This window comes from Gossypium hirsutum, chromosome D04 (genome assembly GCF_007990345.1).
Source record: "Gossypium hirsutum isolate 1008001.06 chromosome D04, Gossypium_hirsutum_v2.1, whole genome shotgun sequence".
NCBI classification, from domain to species: Eukaryota; Viridiplantae; Streptophyta; class Magnoliopsida; order Malvales; family Malvaceae; genus Gossypium; species Gossypium hirsutum.
Window position 1 is genome coordinate 11,088,400 of NC_053440.1, and position 24,366 is coordinate 11,112,765.

The following is a 24,366-nucleotide window of genomic DNA, read 5'->3' on the forward strand; positions in this document are numbered from 1 at the left end:
TCATCAATAAATAAAATATGACAGTCAAGCACGTTTCGATCTAAGTGTTCATCAACACGATCTTTATCACTATCCGAGGAGTACAAAAGTGTTTCAAAGGTTTCAAGCATCTTACCTCGATAAGCAGAAGAATAAGGGTCGATTTTACCTTTTTCATTTAAAACAAACCTTCGCTCATCGGGGGCATAGTGTAGTCGAATCTCCGTTGTTGAGTTAACCTTTGTCAAATGGAACTCAAACTTCATGTACAACCACATAAACTGTTTAAGGCACGAATATAAATTGAAAACAAATTTGGAAAATTTCGTTACCTTATTCTCCAAAACAGATTTGGACAAATTCGAGGATTTTACACAAGGTAAATCAAGAGAATAACAAATCACGCTTCTTTTCGTAATGACTTTATCAACCACAATCGAAGAGTAACAATTAATCGGATCAAAATGAGGGGATCTTTTAAGAACTAAGTCACCAAAAGTTTTATCAATAATTTTCAAATCTGCACTGGACTCGGTTTCTAAAATTTCCTTACCTCGCTTACCTTCGGGATCATGTAGTGTGATTTCATCTTTGCCTAAGTTGATTGTATGAAAGCGTCTTTCATTTGAGAGGTATTGAAGTTGAAAGTTATCTTTCGATCTTTCGGGAACCTGAAAAGTAGCAACACAAGAAAAATTCATATCTTGGTTAGTGGAAACATTCCTCACTACCCTTTCCACGTCTTTTTCTTTTGTTTCTTTTTCTAATTCATTTTCTCTTCTTTCTTCAATTTCTTTTTCACTCTCAATCTCTTTTTGCTCTTTTTCATTCTCTTTTTCTTTTTCCTCACTTGTTTTAACAGAATTTTTCAGTTTGATTTGGTCCTCATGGACTTGTTCCGGAGTGAGCGGCACTAAGGTGAGTTTCTTTCCTTGATGCTTGAAAGAATACCTATTGGTACGACCATCGTGAGTGACTTTTCGATCCAGTTGCCATGGTTCTCCTAGCAACAAATGGCAGGCTTGAATAGGCATTACGTCGCACACAACTTCGTCTTGATACTTACCGATAGAAAAGGCGATGCGCACTTGTTGAGTGACCTTAAATCGGCCTTCGTTGCTAAGCTCTTGTAGTTGATAAGGTTGTGGATGCTTGGTAGTGGTTAAGCAAAGCTTTTCCACCATCGTCGTGCTGGCTACGTTCGTGCAACTTTCACCATCAATAATAACTCTACAAAGCTTCCCTTGTACATGGCAGCGAGTATGAAAGAGATGTTCTCGTTGCTGCTCACTCTTTGGTTTTGCCAAAGAAGGTTGCTCACGATCATGAAAATCATCATCCATTCTAGGGACACGTCGAGGGTCGCGCCTATGGGGCTGGTTATCCCGATCTTCCTTGATTGGATATCGATATTGAGGTTCTTGATTCAATCGTACCTCATTGATGGTAGCAGTCAAGGCTCGAAGAGCAGCAGCCTGTTCATCCAACTGTTGTTGGAATTTTTTAAATATGTCACTATTATTATCACCTGTAGACATTTTTTTTAAAACCTGCAAAACACTCAACACTCAAAAATAAAAGTTATCAAACCTCACCGTTAATCACTCAAAAAGAAAAAATCAAATTCTCAATGAGGTCGAATTCAATCTTGTGAGTTCTTTATCAGAGTTTATATCAACCAATTAGAGAGTGTGAACCAAACTACCAAAGAATCCTAATTTGCACTAGGATGCCAAAAACTGACGAGACACCAATTGATTCGTGTTGCACCGAGGAAGAAGTTGTGCACACGTTTAAATCCTACTAACACAAGAAACTACTACATTTTAAAGATGTATGATGTCTATTTTTACTAACATGGTTAAGAAGTACTTGGAAGTGTTTATGGATGATTTGTCTGTGTTTGGAGATACATATGATGATTACTTAGCCAATCGAGCCAAGGTGCTAAGGCGATGCGAAGAAACAAACCTCGTACTCAACTGGGAAAAGTGTCATTTCATGGTACGAGAAGGTATTGTTCTACGACATCGAATAACGAGACATGGGATCGAGGTAGATAAAGCAAAGGTAGATGTTATTAAGAAACTCCCACCTCCAGCATCTGTAAAGAGTGTTAAGAGATTTTTGGGCCACATCGGTTTCTATCAAAGATTTATCAAGGACTTCTCCAAAATTACTAAACCCTTATGCAAATTATTGGAGAAGGACACGACGTTCAAATTTGATGAGGAGTGCTTAAGAGTTTTCAAATATTTGGAGAGTCGGTTAGTTTCGGCACCCATAATCATCACACCAGACTAGAATTTGCCGTTTGAATTGATGTGTGACGCAAGTGACTTCACAATAGGAGCTGCCATGGGCCAGCGAAGGAAAAAAGCTTTTCATCCCATCTACTACGCAAGTCAGACTCTAATAGGAGCTGAACTGAATTGTACGATAACAGAGAAAGAGTTACTTGTTGTTGTGTTTGCTTTTGATAAGTTTCGATCCTATCTTGTAGGTACCAAAGTGACTGTCTATACGGACCATTCGACAATTAAGTATTTACTTGCCAAGAACGACACTAAGCCGAGACTGATCCGATGGGTACTTCTACTTCAAGAGTTCGATCTAGAAATTCAAGATCAAAAGAGAGTAGAAAACCAAGTAGCATACCACTTGTCCAGATTGGAGCCGCAAGAAGGGAATTCTCCACTTATGCCCATTCAAGAGACATTTCCAGATGAACTCATGTCCATAATACCCCTTGGTTTGCTGATATTGCTAACTATTTAGCTTGTGGTTTGATACCATTTGATAAGACATATCATCAAAAGAAAAAGTTTCTTTAAGATGTGAAGTACTATTTTTGGGAAGAACCATACTTGTTTAAAAAGTGTGTAGATCAAATGATCAAGAGATGTGAGGCAGAAGATGAAGTACATAAGATTCTATATCATTGCCACTCAGCTCCGAGTGGGGGACACTTCGGAGGTACATGTACTATGGCCAAAGTATTGCAAGCCAAATTCTTTTGGCCAACACTATTAAAAGACGTGTATGCTTACGTAAAGAGCTGTGATAGATTTCAAAGGGTTGGAAACATAACCAACAGAAATAAGATGCCCCGGACAAACATCATTGAGGTAGAGTTATTCAATGTTTGGGGTATTGACTTTCTCGGTCCTTTCCTTCCGTCTTTTGGTCACAAGTACATATTGGTAGCAGTAGACTACGTGTCTAAGTGGGTTGAGGTCGAGGCATATCCGATGAACGAAGATAAGGTTGTGATGAAGTTTTTGCAAAAGCATGTGTTCAAAAGCTTTGGAACCCTAAGAGCTATCATCAGTGATGAAAGGTCGCATTTTGTGAACAAGTGGTTGAAATGGTTACTCGACAAACATGGAGTAAAGCATAAGGTTGTCACAGCTTACCATCCGTAGACGAACGGGCAAGTTGAACTGGAAAACAAAGAGATCAAAGGCATACTCGAGAAGGTAGTTTGCCCAAACCAACGAGATTGGTCCAAAAGACTGGATGATGCTTTATTGTCCTACAGGATAGCATAAAAGACACCTTTAGGGATGTCACCCTATAGGTTGGTCTTTGGGAAAGCCTGTCATCTGCCCTTAGAGTTAGAACACAAATCTTACTAGGCTCAGATCAAAGGCATACTCGAGAAGGTAGTTTGCTTGAACCGACGAGATTGGTCCAAAAGATTGGTGGTGCTTTATGGGCCTATAGGATAGCATACAAGCCACATTTAGGGATGTCACCCTAGAGGTTGATCTTTGGGAAAGCCTGTCATCTGCCTTTAAAGTTAGAACACAAATCTTACTAGGTTCTCCAAGAACTCAACTTGGATCTTAAGCTTGCTAAAGAGAAACGGATGCTCCAACTCAATGAGCTAGAAGAGTTTCGAATGTTCTCATACGGGAATGCCAAATTACTCAAGGAAAGACTTAAGAGATAGTATGACAAGCACATTCGGGTTTTAGAACTTGAAGCAGGTCAGCAAGTCTTGTTATTCAATTCCATATTAAGGTTTTTTCTATGTAAGTTAAAAACACATTGGTTCGGTCCATTGACAATTCACCAAGTTTACCCATATGGAGTTGTCCAACTTCAAAGTAAAGGAGGTAATTTTCGAGTCAATGCTCAACGCTTAAAATATTATTGGGGAGATAAAATTGAACGGGATCAAATCTCGTTCATTTTATCAGATATTTAATTTTTCTTGTTTTTCTTTTTAAATAAATGGTTTAGGGTATATTTTTGGGATTATTATATTTAAATAAATTTTGTCTAGGAGATTGGAACTTAAGCGGGACCGCTTGTGACCCCTCCAATATTTCCTAGGAATTGATTTTAACATAATCTTCTGAGAAATTATTCCCTAAATGGAAAAATAAATTTTTAGTGTTTCAAATAAAAGGGTCAATTTTGATCCAAGTTTTAATTGCAACTCAATTTCAAATTTTCCCTAAGTCTAGGTCCTTAATTGAATTATTTTCAAAATTTGGTTGCCCTTTTTGTAAATATTAAAAATTAGATGTCTCCTTTCATAAATATTTTCAAAAGGCATCTAGAATAAATGTTTTTAATTTAATAAATAAGATGATAATCATTAATATATAATTATATCTATTATAATATATATTAATTATTATCAACTTTGCATAGAATTAGGATTAATTTAAATTTGATCATATTTTATTTAATAAGTATTTATTTTTAATAAATTAATAGCAAATAAGAATTTAATATGCATTATTTTAATTATTAATTGTTCTTAAATCTATGTAGAATTAGAACTTGGAATATCTTAATTATTAATTTATTCTAAGAATTTTAATTAAACTCCTACTCCTTTCACTATAAATTTCACCCACCTTTGCCATTTTTTTCACTTATCCCTCCATCAATCCTAGGATCCAAAACCCACCAAGTACTAAATCACCTAGTGTCAAACTCTCTAGCCACAACACCGCCCAACTCCGCATGTCACCCTCACGCCTAGCAGCAGCCCCATTTGGTCGGCAGCCCATGCACGCACCAGCAGCTCACACCGCTACTGCCGCTCGAGCTAGACATGCTCTCACTCACCAGCTCGCGTGCGCCAATGCACTAGCCCTACTGTGCGACCGATAGTGCCGTCTGCTATCTGCACATCTGCTCACACCGCGCCTTGCTACTCGCACCAACACCCTTGCCTATCGCACCACACCATCAAGACACCCTACAACCATCCCTAAACCAAACCCTTTTGCTTTATATTTATTTTCTTTGAGTTCTTAATTTTTATAAAAATGTGGTAAGACAAATTTTTCTCCTAAATTTTAATTTTATTTAATTATTTAATTTTCCAATTTATTGAATTATTAATATTTTATACGAATTAAATTTTTGAAAAAATATTTATTTCCATCTCATGTTCAGGTTAATCATGCCTTGCAAGAGAACCCGTGCCTCTGTCCAAATTGACGAATCACAAGACAAATTCCACTATAAAGAAGCCAAAGCGAGATACGAAAGCGTTTTCAAGAATCAACTGATGCACCCAACAGATACGAAAGCCAAACCTCTACCGAATAGCTGGAGACTCTATTCTGCAGTAGTGAGTTGAAGAGAGCAAGGATCCCAAAGAAGAAGAAGAAGAAGAAGAAGATCCCATAGAGATCGAACCAATGCATTTAGCTGAAATCCTTGATAAGGTAGAACTAATGAAACCAGTAACCGAACCTGACGCCACATCTTCAATGTTCAGGACTCAATCGCCTCACCCAGATCTTCGAGATGAGCTGTCAAAGTTTATGGACATCATGCAGCATATGCAATGGCAGCAACAAGCTTACTAGAGATATTCAAAAATATGGGATGACTCAATGAGAAGCGCTCTTATAAAAATATACAATGACCAGTTTATTTTTGTACTTGAGTTTCCAAATTTCATATTTGAACCATAGAGTCCACTATCGAAGAGGGAGCGAAGCGATTCATGTAAAAACAAAGACGATGGAGCAAAAGATAGTCGAATTAAGAGGGATCTGCAAATAAATAAAAATGGGGATCTTGACTTTAATTTATTTTCGTTCTTAGGTTATTTAATAGGATTAGGTTTTATTAGGAATTTTTATTTTTCGCATAATAAAACAAGAGGTGGAAATAATTAATAAAAATGAATAAGTTTCAAAGTACAAAGTGTGACAATAGATATATACATATCTAGGATTGGATCTAGAGACAGCATGGTACTTAAGCAGCCAAATTGACTCACTTCCTCTTTTCTAGAATCTTACCTGGTGTATAGTATCTATTTACTTTTAACAATGAGGACATTGTTCATCTTAAGTAGGGGGACCAAAAAATTGAAATTATTTCCTCTTAGAATGAATTTTTCTTTTAATTATGATTAGGATATATTTTGTTCAAAAATTCAAAATTTTGTTAAGTATGCTAAACTTCAGTATAAATAAAGTTCGATTATTTCAATAATTGTTATGTTAGCTTAATAATGAAATAAATGTATTTTTAATAAAGCATGCAAATCATACCATAAAATTTTTAGTTCCTTAGAAAAGTTAGACATGCATGAAAGTTTAAGTCTTTAGAATTGACTTAGTGGTTTCTTGAGGCGAAATCCTAGGAAGTATGGATAGTAGAAAATGATTTAGGCAACTTTTGTTTGGACTGTTTGAGCCTTTCAAGCCAACCATGATGAATTTTTATCCCTTGAAACCCAACTCTGATACTATATGGCCTAATTTTATTTGAACCCTTGCAATATTTAGCCATCACTTTTCCCTTAATTATCTTTAAATTGTCCCAAACACTATACTCAGTACTACTCAGAATATTCTTTGAAACAAGTTTGGGGGAGTTGAAAAGAAGTATCAAATGCTCAAAAAATTTGTAGTACATACAGCAAAATGCTCGTGAAAAAAAAAGAAAAGAAAGAGAGTATATGTACTTGAAAGAAAATAGATGTAAAAAAAAGCATATGAAAGCAAAGTTAGTTGGTGTATTGAAGTTAATTATTCTGAAGGTCCGATTGAAGCTGAGTCTAGGGTTTTTAGCCTAAATTTATCTATCTTTTACGTACCCCTAGCCTAGCCACGTTACAACCTTTTTAAAAACCTGTTGATTTAAGTTTCTATGCTACCTACATTAGTGGAGAGAAATTGCTATGTTCAACATATGAAGACATAAGTTAAACTTAATGATTGTAGCTTAATCTTGAATAAGGAATAAAATCAAATTGGTAGGGGTTTAACATGTCATTATTAGAAAGTATTTTGTCTATTTTTGCTATCATAAGAATAATTGAGATTAATTTGAATGATATGTATACTTAAGTAGCGTAAATCTCAAAATTTCTATTCTTGACCATAAGTATACCAAATTCATAATTTTGGGAAGAATGTTGTTCTGAAGGAATTTTTCAAAGGTGTTTTCAAAAAATTCTTTTCAATTTGTGCATTACTCAGGACTAGCAATGAATTAAGTTTGGAGGTGTGGAAACACGAAAATGTACACACTTTTTTCATGCCCCTTTTTAACTTAAATTCATGCAGTTTCGGTAAAATTCTTGTCGAAAAATATATAATTATTATAAAAGAATTATTTTGTACTTAAATTATTAACATGTTGAATTTTACTTAATTTTATATCAAATTTTGATTAATTTTGATTATTTTCGACAGATATGCACAAAGGGCGAAAAACGGCTCGGCAAATACTGCTAGAAACGCAAAATCGAGAAGCAATTTTGAAGCATCAAGGAGAATTAATTTTTCAGCCTAAGACGGTCCAGATTATGTGTATTAATTTTTAATATAATTAATTTTAATTTTAATCTAATTTAATTTGGGTTAAATAAATTATTATTAATTAATTATGAAAAGTGGCCCAATTGAGCTCAACTGAGAAAATTGATCCAACCGAGCACTGGGCAGCCTAAAACCGTCCCACATGCTGACCCAATCAGCTTGTTTGGATGAATATTTGGCTTGCAAAATAGCCCTTGAAGACTCTTTCAAATTGCATTCGAACCCCTCCACTATTTATGCATTTCTAGATTTGCCCCTACCTTAAAATAGCAAGTTTGAAACCTTCAAACTTGCCACAAATGTGGCCAACCATGGGGGTGCTCTATGGCTGCTGATTTTTGCTAATTTTAGCAGTCTTTTCAACCTATAAATACCCCCTTGGCTACTCATTTCAAACATATCTCAAACCCATTCATTTCTTCACTCCTCTTTCACTTTTCTCTTTTCATTCCCTTCCATTGTTCTTCATTTTCTTCCCCATTCCTTTGCCGATTTCACCTCTTGAAAAAAGAGTTATTAAACCACCATTTGGAGCAGCATTCAAGTGTTCATGAAAGCCTCGGTTATACAGAAGAAGCAGAGAATGAGGAGCGGAGCAAACTAGTCAAGCCTCGGAGAAACACCAGATTTGATTCTTGTTCCCTATCCTTTTAATTTTGTTGTTGTTATGATGAACATGTCTATGAATATTTGTGATGTTGGTATGCTTAATTTAATTAATATGACTTAAATTTAATTCGTGTTATGTTGATTGCATTGCGTCTACTTGAGTTATTAAAATTGTGTTTGTGTTATTATAGTCCTCGGTAAGATGGTTGATTAAGTAAAACCATGACTAGGTTATTCTTGCATTACAATTGTAAGGTAACTAATGAATTAATTATTTAAACGGGTTTAAATTGTAATTAATTGACACGATACTTAATCAATACATGTTTAATCATCTAAGGTAGCTGAAGGTTAAATTAGCAACGGCATCTAACGATACATTTGCCTTGCATAACTTGCAAGATTATTGTTATTAAACTGTTTCAAGGTAGAAATATATTATTACCTCAGGTAATCTTTTTTGTGCTTATGAGATTGAATTAATTGTTTGAATTGGCATAGATATATGTACGAGAGATTATTTTAATTTCATAAGTATGTATGTGCATTGACACATTTGCTTATTAAAATATGTTTAATCGGTTGAATTGACGTAGAGATATAGTCAAGAGATAAATGGATTTTAGTAGGTGAGTATGTTCATAAGTTAATAAATTACGAGTTGCCGTGAGTTTATTCGTAACAACATGAACATGAGTTTAATAATTCTAAGTTAAGAAATGTAATTAATCTAACACAATTATGTCATCTTGGTTAAAATCATCTTTTGAAATCTTGCATTGGAACTTTTATTTTATTTTATTTTATTTTACTTTGTTAAAATACTAGTTTTTAATCACCTCTTCAATCAAAATATTTTTCTTCACCAAAGTGTTTTTAAAACTGCATTCATAAATAATTCTTTTCACAGTCCCTGTGGGTATGATAACTCAACATTTACTTGTCACTTTATTACTTGTTGCGATTGTGTGCACTTGCACATTTTCGTCGTTCCAACAACATTTCCATAATTATTGAATGTAGCCAAAGACAATGCAGGATCATCAAAAGATAAAGGAAAGGCAAAAATCGTCGAAGACTAGCTGTTTCGGTTTTTACTATCATAATTTAATAGGATTTTTTTCATTTAGTCTCAAGACTAAAAGAACATGTCTCCAGATCGTCAGAATAAAATTTACCTTATTGTTCGTGCAAAGTCTTAATGTTTCAAGACATTCCATGTTAGTCTCAAGACAAAGTGGCTTTTGTCTCGAGACAACGGTACATCGAAGCTAAACTAAATTTTCCATATTCCAAGTCTCGAGACAATCGAGACATCCAAACATTGAAGCTAAAATAGGAACTAGAGGACGCCTATCTTAAGACCCAGTCTCAAGACTTGAAAAGTCATGTCTCAAGACATGGATTTCAATATCTCAAGACGTGTAATAATCAAAGCTAAATTTCTAAAAATAAATTGTAGTATGTCTTGAGACCTGGAAACCCCTATCTCAAGACATTATGTTGAAAGTTTATGAAAATAGTTTGGATTTGAATCTTAACTTCGTTTTTGATTGACCGCAAACCTGTAAACCTATTTATAGAATCATATAACATTAAATCATCAAGTTTATGTTGATAGTTGTGATTTCATGTGATTATTATGAATTAATGTCAAATTGTTTGATTAAATTACTTGAAATAGTTTGAGCTACCTCGGTAATGTAATGCGACATCTCACATTCGGATCCGAAAATTGAATCGAGTGTGGGGTGTCACAGAAGGCTTGTGGTGATAGTGTTCTTTGGGAATTGTTGGGGTAAATGATGATTTCGGATCTTTGAGCTTCGACAAAAAAATGTCAATTTTTTTAGCAAATAAAGTTTTTTGTTGTTCTCATGAATGTTTGAGGTAGAATAAAGAGTAATTGAAAGCTCTCTATGTGTTCAACGGACTTGAGCTCCATGCATTCCTGAAGGACACTTGTGATCTTGCAGGAGTCGATGAGAAGCTTGGGTTTCTCAAGTCTGTAGTTGGAGTTAAATAGGAATATGGTTCATTATGGACTTGCTTTAAGATGCTTGGTCAAAATTTACTATTTAGTTTTATAGTTTGTGACATTAAAGACATTAGGTTAAGAGTAAAGAAGCTTAGAGTGCAAGATATTGAATGGGTTCTGTATTATGTTTTGAAATTGCAAAAACAATGTTAAGCTTTTACATAGTAAGGGACTTTGGAGGCCTTTCCCTTGCGATAATAATTCTTCAGTTTCTTTTCTTTTTTAGAAAATTTATATTAATAAATTTCTTTGTTTCGAATACCATGTTTGTAATGATCAAATTCACGGGGCTTGTTGTAATAACCTGTTTTAAGTGAAATCGGAATAGTAGTTTTTAGATTGTTATTTTAATTTCTATGGATTGTTAGTAGGGTCGTATTAAAATTTTGTTAAGAAATTTTGACGTTTGCATATTTAATTGCTTAAAAAGGACTAAATCGTAAAAGGTGCAAAAGTGAAGTTCTATTAGTAAAAAGGGTCAAATGGCTATGAAACTTTAAAGTGAGAGGACTTAGATAGTAATTAAACCATTTAAATAGTTAGTGGACTTTTATGGACACAAATTAAGTGATTTTTTAAGTTAAAATGAAAGGTTGATAAAGTAATTTAATTAAAAAGTTAAAGAAAAATAAGTAAAAACAAATGTATCATCTTCTTAATTGATATTTTTGACCGAAAATTGATGAAGGAGAAGCCATAGCTAGGGTTTGAAGCTTCGGTCACTTATATAGCTTGCATGTAAGTGATTTTGATCCCGTTTTTAATGATTTGCATGTTTTTGATGTCGTTGTAGCTTAATCTATCTAGCCGGGTTCAATTTGCAAAACTGTTAAAGATATAGTGTTTTTCCATGAATGTTCTTGCATGATTCTCGATGCTTAATGAAAGATTTTTAGTCCTTGTTGATAAATAAACTATTTTTGTAAAGTGATTTTTGATGAAAATGGCATTTAGGGACTTATTTGTAAAAATGATAAAATTTCATGGTGAAATTATGAAATGATGGTTTCATAAGTATCATTTCTAATGATATTTTCAATTATATGTTATTATGTTAATTGTCATATAATTTAATGATGAATGTCCAACAATGCCATGATGGTTATCAAGCCCTGTTTGAACTTTAGGAATTCGTAAGATACAAATGACATGTCATTAGGGTTTTCATGTTTCGTGTGCTGGTCTTGAATGTCTTACCAATGGCTGAGGTCTTTCATATGTTGCGGATACTCCACAACTCGTGTGAGTAGCATCGTGTAGCTTATATTCCGACCCATAACTCATGTGAGCAGGCCCATTTCATAGCTCGTGTGAGCAACTATGTAAAGGAAAGGTTACGGTTATATGTTTAGCACACTTCGTGTGAGCTTTCCCGAGTATCCAAAGATTTTCTAAATGATTCAACAGGCATGAAAAGGAAAGGAACGATAAGTGTTCAAGTGAACTATATCATGTAATTATGAAAAGGATTGAAATGGTAAGCTTCAGAGGAAGTATACTTATGTTTATGAAAGTGATGAAATCAAATGAATTATATTTATGTACAAATAGTTTACTCCATGTTAATTCAAGTGAATTATGTTTAAATGTACTAACATGTGTTGTTGATGGTGCTTAGGCTTGTGCCAAGCTTGTGGTTGGATTATGTTATGTTTAATCTTAATGTTATGTATTGAAATGGTAAGTTATGTTCATGTTTTTCGAATTTACTAAGCATTATGTGCTTACATAGTTTTCTTTCCTATGTTTTATAGATAATTGGAAGCTCGATCGATTTGGAAGCTCGTCGAAGATCTATAACATTATCCGGCGAATATATCGGTAGTTTTTGATGTTTTCACCAAGGTTATAATGACATGTATAGGTGGACTTGTTTTTGGTGTTAGTTGAAATTTGATTGATAATTTTGACATGTATAAGTTGTTTTGGTACCATTTTGATGATGGTTGGATTGTGTCATTTTAGTGTTTGTGATGCATGAATGGTAAGGCTCAAATGGTAAGTTTATGTTGAAATGTTATAGGTCAAGATACAGTATGTTTTGAGATGGAAATGAACTAGATATTTATGAATGAAATGTGGTCAAGTATATATACATATATATATGTTTAGGTAAATTTGTATGTTTACATTTGAGGTGCCTTGTATGACATATTGGTTGAATGATCTTGGACTATTGAATTGGTCATTTTTAATGTTGATTTTGGTCATGTTATGATGCCTTGATCATGTGCTCAAAATGCTTTTAGGTGGTTGCATGAGTTGGTGATGGAAATGGCTTGAATTTAGCCAATTTTATGTCCACACGGCCTGAGACACAGGCGTGTGACTCAGTCATGTGTGACACACAGCCAAGCGACACGACCGTGTGTCCCCTGTAGGTTTTAATGAATGCAAGTCAGGCTTTTACACGGCCTAGTACACGGCCTGATAGACAGGCGTGTGTGGCTATTTCAAGAGTTATATGGCTTGGCACATGGGCATGTGGCTTAGCCGTATGACCCAACTCAAAGAGTTACACTGGTGAGGACACGGGCTGGGACACGGCCGTGTGCGCCTATTTCGAATGTTACACGGCCTGTGACACGGGCGTGTGTCTCAGCCATATGAGGCACACGGCCTGGCAACACGGCCGTGTGACCCCTACAATCCAATTTTTCTAACTTTTTCTTATACTTTCTGGTTGTTTCCAATTTGGTCCCGAATTATTTCTAAGGCCTCGAGGGCTCGATTAAGGGACGTTATGTATGTGAATGAATGGATTATATCATGCTTATGTCAATGTTTGAAATGTATGTATACTGTTCAGTTTGTACGGTACTGTTCTGTAACCCTATTTCAGCGACGGATACAGGTTAGGGGTGTACATTTTAATTTTTCATTTTGTTTTGTTCTTGTTCAATTATTCTATTCAATCTTGTGTTTCTGGGGTTTTGTTCAATTATTTTGATTATTATATTAAATTTTTAGGTTTGCATTTTTATTTTGTTTGTAAAAAATTTCTTTCGGAATAAAATGGTAAAATTGCTATCATGCCTCTAGGTTTGACTTAACCGACATTTTTCTTGCAAAAAATTGCCACGTGTCAATGTTTTAGTGGTCTATGTGTACTTCCACGTCACACTTTAATGCTGTTAGAGTCAGGTATCTTTTTGGAAGACAAAAGCAATATACAAGGAGCACATTGGATATTTAGAAATTTTAAGTACCACGTTGAACACTTTGCTAAAGTACAAAGAACAAATATGCCATTATCCCAAATTAAAATCCGTAGAAAATAATTGTTAAATAGATTTTGAAGTAATAAGAGATGGAATTGTTAGGAATAGGAAGTGTAGGGTAGAGTATTAGTTGGAGGATTTATTATGGGGTGACATAGGCAAGAGTGAGTTGAGTATCATGTCTTTTGTTAATGTTGTCATAAATAAAATAAAAAGGACTACTACCACTACTTTATGTTACTCAAATGGAAGTTTCCTTTTTTTTAATTCCTTTAAATATATATATGTCTTGTATATATTTGTATCCCAAGAGATAGTAATCATATATATATTGAAACTTACTATTTATATCACTTTAAGATTTATAAAGGCAATATATGACTTAGGAATTTCTAAAGAATTACAACATAGAAACATTGACTATGACACTAAAAATAAATATTTTTATATTATAAAACAATAACCTAAAATTTTAATCTCTAAATTTGATAACTTTTTATTTAATTGTTTAATTTTTTTGTTTACATTAGTTTTGGGATTTGAAAACATTTCTCAATTTGGTTCCTATTAACTTGAATCAGTTGTTAATATATAAGAAATAGAGTATGAACATAATTGGCAGTGGAATTGGACAGTTCTAATGACACGGTGATAAAAAATAGAAAAATAAAGGATAAGAATTTATTTACGTAGTTCGGTTTCTCTACGTCTGTAAAGCCTAGCTTAGAGTGATGAATCTACTATCTTCAAACTCAATACAACAAGTGGTTTTAGTTCTATCATATTTTTTTACTTAAATACTAGATCTCTCACCACTAAATTCTCTCCCTAAGAACTTAGTTTGTAAACCACCAATAAAAGGTTTTACTATCTCAATTGCAATCTCACAATAACGTTACTCGATGAACTGATAACTAAAAAATCAGTGCGTAAACTTATACATGTCTTTCAAATATATAAAATTTTTCGAGACTCGCTAACATATTAAAGATAAATTACAATCATTTTTAAACAACCGTTAAAATAGTTAAATACAATATAATAATAACAACTAAAGTAAAGTGGATTGTTGGAAGATAAGTCTTCAAGTTTTGTCTTGATCTAATATCCTTGATCCAAGGGATTCGGTAAGATTTATCCGATCCGATCCAATTCTTAAGATATGTTCCTCTAAATGGATTGATTTTCAACGACGGGCTTGAATCATTCCACAATATCAGCATCAAACATAGCCTAATTGTTTCAATAAATTGCCAACTTTAAATATGGCAATGAGCATTATGTTGCAGTGGAGATGAAAGGAATAGTTTCATTAGCACATTGTAGCCACTTCAAATACTTGCCTCAACAATCTCCCTATTTAGTAATTTTTTGAACAAAACCAAACAAGATAGGTAGCTAAAAAAACAAACAGCCATAGCTCCCCCTCAACACAATTCTCTTAATCTAACATACTTAAAATAGAACATAATTAAGCATATTAACTATCAATGTTTTGTCTAGAATTTGCATCAATAGTCAAAGTATTAAAACTATAACTAAGTAAGAAATGGATAAGTAAATGTGCACAAATATAAAAAAAAATTGAAAGTTTAAGTCCAAAACACTCAACATTACTCAATCAAAAATTTATATTCTATTCCTATAGGTTTTATTTAGAAAACATGTATTCCCCTTCTCAATCTTAACCATTGTTGTTTGAAGTTGATAAGGAGATAGAATTTTGCTTATTATTATACCAAGAGATTAGATTATTCCCAAAAGACACAACTCTCTTGTACCTAAGTTTAATTATATTTTTTTTCTTGTTGCGATTTACAAAATAAAATATTTTGAAATATAATATTAAAAATTGTAAACTAAAAACTTCATATTATGTCAAATATTGTGATCTTTGATGTTGGCACAAGTCCAACCACGATTTGGGCCAGGCTCTAACAAAATGTTAGGTTCGGGTCCAGCCTGACTCAAATAAAATTGCTAAAACTGGAACCGAGTCTAGCCTGTATTACTTTTTTTAATTTTATCTTTTTATATAAAAATTTAACAAATATAATACACCAAATACATTAAAAATATTAAAATAAATATTTCTCAACAAATTGAAAATAAATTTAAAAAAGTCTTTATACTTAAATAACAAGATAAATGCAACTTAACAAGTAAATGCCTCTAAAATAGTAGCAAAATTAACAACAAAACAAGTGTTATACAATATTCAAACATTAACAACAAAATAGTAGCAACATAATAGTGAAATTGTAGCGAAACAATGATAAAAAGTGCAAAACAACAACAAAAATAGCAGTGTTTTTTATTGAAAATTTGGGTCGGGTTGAGCTCGGGCAAAAAAACCTTACTTGAGGCCCGATCTGTTTTCTAAACGGACATTATTTTTTAAACCAGATCTATTTTTCGAGTCTATATTTAAACCCAAACTTTTAATTTTTTAGACAAATATAATCCGGCTCATAGACAACTCTACAGAATAGGTTAACAAATGAAATAGCTAAAAAAATTATATTAAATAAATAATTATTACAATGAATTAAAAATAAAATTATTCATTTAATGAGGGGCCTGTCATGGGAAATATATTTCGAGAGTTGTAGATTCTCACGTCTAGTCTAGGATTGCAAATTTACTGAGAATGAGTTATTTCATACAAACATTTTGTCAGTATAGATTTCATTTATAGGCTAGGTAGGGGGTGAGTATTATTTTAAACATATTGGCACAGCAAATTAAAAGAATGATATAGTGGTTTATAGGCTAGGTAGTGGGTGAGTATTATTTTAAACCTATTGGCACAGCAAATTAAAAGAATGATATAGTGGTAGCTGCTTCACTTTAATGTTGAGGATTTATTGTGCATCAGAAGTACTATCTTGAATAAATGAATTCTGTTTTAGTGGATGGCATGGATTTATGTTATACGGTTTTATTTATTTATGTTTAATATATATTTAAATTATTTGGATATAAATAAGAGTAACTAAGTCAAATGTAAGACAAGATTCGATTTTTCTTTTATAATTATTAATTTAGTTCTTGATATTTATATAAATTACTTTTTTAGAATTAAATTTAGCCTTTATCCTTTTAAAAAATAGTTAAAATTTTTTTATATTATGTAATGTTGTCTCTAAAATTTAAATATACGTTCTCCTTTTGAGAGTGTAATGTACATTACCATAGTTATAATAATTATAAAAATATTCATAATATAATAAAATAACTCAAAAACCAAAAAATTATAAAAAAAATTTATAAAATTTACATGAAGTACACGTGAATTGTCATGTAGGTTGTCATGTTTAAAAGTTCAACATTTTAGTCAATATTACCTTTTAGAAAAAGTAGTTCTACTTTGTTTTTGAAAGGTCGATGGTCAAATGCGATTCCTTTTAAAAGATTAAGAGTCAAATTTAGTTAAAAAAAAGAATAAGGGCTAAATTGATAAAATTATGTAAATATTAATGTAGTGTTTGGAAAGTTACCTAGTAATTGGCTTTGGGTGTAATTGTTTGTAATTACACAATGTGACATATTTGGGTAACCATTTTAATTGGTGGATCCTACCGAATTGGGTGTAATTGGAGCATCCCGATTATAACTTTTCAATTCTTTAAGGGAGGGTGAGAATTGGAGTAATTGTGCAGTTAATTTAATTTTTTTTTAAATTGTACAAGTTATAAAAATCATGTTATATGCATGAACATATATAAGTATTTAGGATAATTATGGCAAAAAGGTTTCTTATATTATAAACATTAAAAAATTAATTATAAAAATAATTTGTGTACTTTACAAAGTTATAACAAAAAAGTTATTAAATCCTGATAAATTTCTAAAATTATAGCAAAAAAGTTTATTATAAAAAATAATTTATAAGGTCAAGAAGTATGGACATAACTTATTGATGTGTCAATGTTATATATTATAAAAATAATATACTTATTCATAAAAAATGTTATTTTTTATCATAATTTATTTATAAAAAATAACTTTCTAAAGTTATGAGAAAAATTATATATTATTTATAAGAAATGTTACAAAAATTTTGGATACTGAATAAAACCTTTTCCTTATAAAGGTTATATATAATTATAATTTTATATTATTTTTACTTAATATATATATCATAAAAAGAGATATAACTTAGCATAAGTCTTTCTCCAAATTAAGTTTGTACAAGTTATTATAGTTAAAGCTACAGACCATTTGGACTATGAATTCATATATTATAAGGTTAATACTAATTATACAAATAAAAACTATTGTCTTGCACCATATTATAGGGTATGATACCATTTGAGAGAATGGTGCTAGACATAATCATCGTAGGCAGCTCACGAACTCTTTAATTTGAGACATTTAATGCTTCAAAATGTGGTTGAGAAGGCATTTATTGTTTTAAAAAATATTTTCAGTATTAACAAAATCATCTTAGTATAACATAAAAATCATGTTGGATCATACTAGCATGTTGCATATTTCATAACTTCAATCATAGGTAAAATTAAAATAATTCATACTTCGAAGAGTACATGAAAAGAAGGATATATTAATAATCTTAATGATGCAAATTCCAATTCAGATAATGATGAACTCGGTCAAGGACCAATAGATGATGATAAGGAGCATATATTATATATTAAAGAGGGAATAATCCAACAAAAATGCATTAGAGCAATTAGATAAAATTGCACATGGTGTTTATTTTTCTTGTTGTTTTTATCATAATTTGATTTTAATTTTTGTTACTTGTTTAATTAATATTTTTAAAATATAAATTATATAACTCTGTAATTATAAATTACCAAACATAATTAATAAATTATGATGAAATTACACTTTATCAGCCAAACACATCTAAAATATTACAATTTTTTTTTATAATCACTACCCTAATAATTATTCTCTCATTCAACTACTCTATGTTGTCCAAATACACCCTACAAATATTTTTTTCCAACCCAATAAATTGCAAAACTAAGAATGCAATTAATGTTGAAAAGTATGTGGAATTGGTTGGGAGTTGTAACACATTGAAAATGAGGAAATCTTCAAGTGGCCAAGTTGGATAAAGATTTCCTTGTCGCTTTACTGTGACCAAGTGGACAAGTTGAAAATGTCCTTCCCCTCATTTTCATTTATTATATTCAAAATTTAATACGTGGAAATCAAATTGGATAAATGGTTAATGATATACGATAAATATTTGTTTTTAGAGTTGGATTATAAATTATTCCAAACTGGAGCTTAAATAAAACTTTCTCAACCTTTCTATTTCCATTTATTTATTAATTTTCTGGATATTATATATCTAGTACAACATTTAAGATGCAGATTATATTTGAGTATTTTTTTAATTTTTAAATTAAAAATTATAATACATTAATAATATTAATTAGTGATATTGAAATTCTATATTTAATAACATTTACTAATATAATTCTATTTATTAAAAAATATTTTTATTTAATAAAATATTATTACTATATTTTTATATAAAATTTAAACAATTTATTAAAATAATATCTTAACTAAAATTTATTTATTTTATTTCACTAAAATTTGAGACAATAGGATGTTATAGAAAACTAATTTAGTAATAAATATACTTCATACTTTATGGTTGTTGTTATAGATAGTAAAATTAAAACATTAAACATCAGTTTACAACAAACTTGATTGTTGTAATGAAATATCGTTATCTAGAGTGGTTGTTATAAAGAATATTGATTATATATGGACTATTACTATCAGAGAAAATTATTTATTTTTACAAATAGTATTAAAACCAAGATAAATGTCTTTAAAGCTATACTTTAAGGAATAATATTTGATGCTTTCACACAACATCGATGAATAATATATGACACATCATCATTAAATTAAATAAAAAAATATGAACTTATAAATAAATACTAATAATTTTATTTAAATGTAATTAAACATTAATTATAACTATTATAAATAAATATTAATAACTCATGTATTTAACATCTTGGGTTTAAAAGTTTAGGGTATTGGGTTAAAGGTTTGGGGTCTAAGGTTTCGGGTTTTAGCATTTATTTCTAATTAATTATGTTTAAATAAAGTTGTTAGTATTTATTTATAAGTCTCCCAATGTTTTTTTTATTTAATGATGAAATGTCATGCTATTATTCATCGATGATGTGTGAGACTTATACACTAACAGTGCATCAAATATTTTCTCATATTTAAAACTTAAAAAATTAAATAAATGAGACATTTGTCACTATTTTAACATTGGTATTTATTTATAATTAATTATTATTTAATTATATTTAAATAAAGTAATTAGTATTTATTTATAAATCTCTCACTATTTTTTGTTTTTGTAACTATGAGATGCCATGTTATTATTTATCGATGGTGCGTGAGACTTATACACCAACAATGAATCGAATATTTTCTCATATTTAAAAGTTAAAAAATTAAATAAATGGGACATTTATCACTATTTTAACACTTTGAAGTGAAATTTATATTTTCTAGTATCAAATAATAATCATTAGATAAAATTTTAGTTAAGTCATGATTAATTATTACAAAAGTTTAGGATAAAAAAGTAATTATAATATATTCAAAATTTTACATATATGCTTTTTCTGGCTTTGTGGTTTTGTTATTTCTCTAGTTTTACTTTAATAAATAAATAAATAAATGGTTAAGTTGGAGGAAAATAAACAGGAAATTAGGACAATATGTTGTTTTTGAAAAATAATTAAGAAAATATTTTTTTTAAAAAAAATAGGAAAATAGGTCATTTTTGCCAGGTGCGGTTGTCACATAGTGAAAGCGTTTTTATCATACCATGCTTTTGCATACGGTGGAGCAAGCGCCTTGCACAATTTAAAAAAAAAAAGTTAAAAAAATAAATATAAACCATTGGGTCCCAATAATTAAAAAATCTGGATATTTAATTTCTAACTGTTGACCAATGACTAAAAACTGGAAAAAAAAAACCCAATGGCTCCCTAAATTTTATCCTAAATAAACTCCTCCACTTATTTTTTTTTCATTTAATTTCATTAATCTTTTCTCTCAACTCTTCTTCTCTTAATTTTTCTTTTATCATAATCTCTCAATTTTTTCTCAAATTATTTTCTCTCAATTTTCTATCCTAATAGTTAGTAATTTCTTGATTTTATTTGATTTTCATAACCTCAAAGATTTCAAGTAAAATAAGGTAATTTATTTTTTTGATTTGTTTAATTTTTTAAATATTTTTAACGATATTTTTATGTTAAATAAATCGTTAATTTAATGGTAATTTAATATTATTATATATATTTAGTTTTTTATTGTCTAAATTAATTAACCTTATTTAATTAGATAAACGTACATATTTTAAAAATGTCAACACCTCTAATTCGTTTGGATCACAAACATATATATGATGTCCAATTACAAATGGTGAAAAAATTTTAAAATCGGTAGTTGTTTACTCCTTCAGTCATAGGCATGGTACCGCATACCATTTTTATGTCCCCGAGTAAACTTCCCTTATCAATTCTCACACGTAATAAGGTAAGATTCATTTAATAATATAATTATCATATTATGTTTTTCATTATTATATTTTTGGAATAACATATTGTTAAGTATGACTCCTATTTTCAGTCAAATTTGAGAAATAATCTTTTAGTTAAACTCTGTTTATTTATTTCAGTCAAACACTGATTAGTTTAGACTATTTTATTATTATTTGACATATGAATTTAGCCTATAAATAGGCTCTTTTACAACTTTAGTATAGACACCCATTATATTAGAACTCATAACACATTCGGAGAATTTTGTGTTTAAGTTTTGAGGGTTCTTTGTTTTTCGGGTTTTCGGGGTTTAGTTTTATCTCCATCTTTTGTACTCTTCATTCTTTTGCCATTATAGTAAAATTATCTTTGCCTGTGGTTTTTTATCCTCTTTAGAGGGGTTTTTCCACGTTAAATTTGTGTGTTCATCTTCTCAATTTCTTCTGTTATTTTACTTGTTTGTTGCTTAATCGGGATGATCCTAACAAGTGGTATCAGAGCTAGTTCAATTTTCATAGATCAGCCCATTCAGATATGGCAACAACAAGGTTTGAAATTGAGAAGTTCGATGGTGAGACAAATTTCAATCTATGGCAAGTTCAGATGATGGCAATTCTAGTTCAATCCGGTTTGAAAAAGGTTGTTATCGGGGAAAAGCCTGAGAATCTAAATAAAACAGAATGGGAAGAGCTTGATGAAAAGGCATTGTCTGCAATCCAGTTGTGCCTCGCGAATACGGTATTGCAGGAGGTTTTGATGGAGAAGACCTCATCCGCCTTGTGGAAAAGGTTAGAAACTCTTTATGCAACTAAGTCTCTGGCTAACCGTTTAGTGTTGAAACAACGTCTATTTATGTTTCGCATGAACGAAGGTGAGCTTCTTAGAGATCACATCAGTCAATTCATTACTTTTTAAAATGATTTAAAGAACGTTGAGGTTCATATTGATGATGAAGATTAAGCTATGCTATTATTGTGCTCTTTACCCCCTTCATACAAGTCTTCCAGGGAGACCCTGATTTATGGCATAGATAAACTTTCGTTCGAAGATGTGAAGGGTCATTTGTTGAGTAGAGACAAACTCGACAATGAGCTTCATTTGGATAGCAAGGCAGATAGACAAGCTTCCGTTTTGATAGCATCAAATAAACGAGACAAAAGGTGTCGCTATTGTAAAAAGTTAGGTCATGTCAAAGCAGATTGTTATAAACTGCGAAATAAAAGAGCTGCTGAGAGTAACGAGGAAGATGTAGCTGGTGCTAATTTGATCGATGAAAGCAGTGATGATTTCTTGCTAGTGTCAACGAGCGATAACTCCAAGCTCACGTCTGAGTGGATCCTAGATTCGGGATGTTCTTTCCACATGTGTCCCAATAGATAATGGTTCTCTACATACAGTTTGGTTGAAGGTGGAGTTGTTCGCATGGGAAACGATTCATCTAGTAAGGTAATTGGTATTGGTATTGTTAAAATTAGGATACACGATGAGACGATTAGGACACTCTCAGATGTCAGGTATGTACCTGATTTACGAAAGAATCTCATCTCTTTAAGTATTTTAGACTTGAAAGGATACAAAATCAACATCGAGTCAAGCGGCATTAAAGTATCTCATGGAGCTCTCGTTTTGTTAAAAGGTAAAAGAACTGGCAGTCTTTATATTCTGGAAGGTTCTACATTAACTGGTGAAATCAGACGTCCCTCGTCCGTTACAGAGTCGAAGTCAACTCATTTGGAGTGGAGGCAACTTGGTCATAGGAGGGAAAAATGTATGACTATTTTGTTGAAGAGAGGTTCTCTTTTGGATGCAAGTTTTGAAAAGTTAGGGCACTGTGTTCGTGAAAATCAGACCCGAGTTAGTTTTGATTTGGCAGTGTACAAGTCGAAGGCTAGAAGTCTTCCAGTTTCTAAGCACAGATTCGACTCAGTTAATTCCCTGCATAGTTCAAGATAGGCTCGTGGCGGGCTTTGGCAAAGATGGTGTTGTGGAAATATGAGTCAAGGTGGAGATTTGTTAAGTATGACTCCTATTTTCAGTCAAATTTGAGAAATAATCTTTTAGTTAAACTCTGTTTATTTGTTTCAGTCAAACACTGATTAGTTAAGACTATTTTATTATTATTTGACATATGAATTTAGCCTATAAATAGGCTCTTTTACAACTTTAGTATAGACACCCATTAGATTAGAACTCATAATACATTCAGAGAATTTTGTGTTTACGCTTTGAGGGTTCTTTGTTTTTCGGGTTTTCGGGGTTTAGTTTTATCTCCATCTTTTGTACTCTTCATTCTTTTGCCATTATAGTAAAATTATCTTTGCCCGTGGTTTTTTATCCTCTTTAGAGGGGTTTTTCCAAGTTAAATTTGTGTGTTCATCTTCTCAAATTCTTCTGCTATTTTACTTGTTTGTTGCTTAATTGGGACGATCCTAACACATTATTTGAACAGGTGAAATAATTATGCAAGTCATGTGGGTATACCGAATGAGCTTGAAGATATTTGGTTATTGTTAGATCAATAGTTAGAAGCCAATGTTAGTTTTTGAAATTTTCAATTACGTAATAATTACGTAAGGATTTGAAATTTAATATTAGGTACATACTGAAATTTATAATTTTGTACTCTAGTTTGAATGAATTTCATACTCTGATTTGAGAATTGAAGAATGCCTCTCATTCGAATTTTTGATGAATCGTAATATCTAACATGTTAAAGTGTCATTGATAGTTTTTGCAATAGTTGAAATGCATGAATCTGATCGAGTGATGTGCCAATTTGACTTTGTGCAAAATACTTCACCCTCGCCTCAGAACCTCAGTGAATTTCACAAGATTGACTTGTGGGGGAGAACCAATGAAGGTTGACCTAAATTGCATGCCAAGTATATCAACTTGTGGGAACATAGGTATGAATTTTATACCTATACACGAATAACTTGTCAAATTGGATTTGGCGACATCTTCAGATTACATGACATGGTTTAGACTTAATGGTAAGCCATATCTATTACTAGAAGAGGAAATGAGTAGACAAGTTCATCGTAGAAAGCCAATAGGACCCTGAGGCCACGATTTGGAGTACATGCATCAAATTCACCATCATTGGCTCCAATCCTGAATCCTATACCAATAGGTGCACC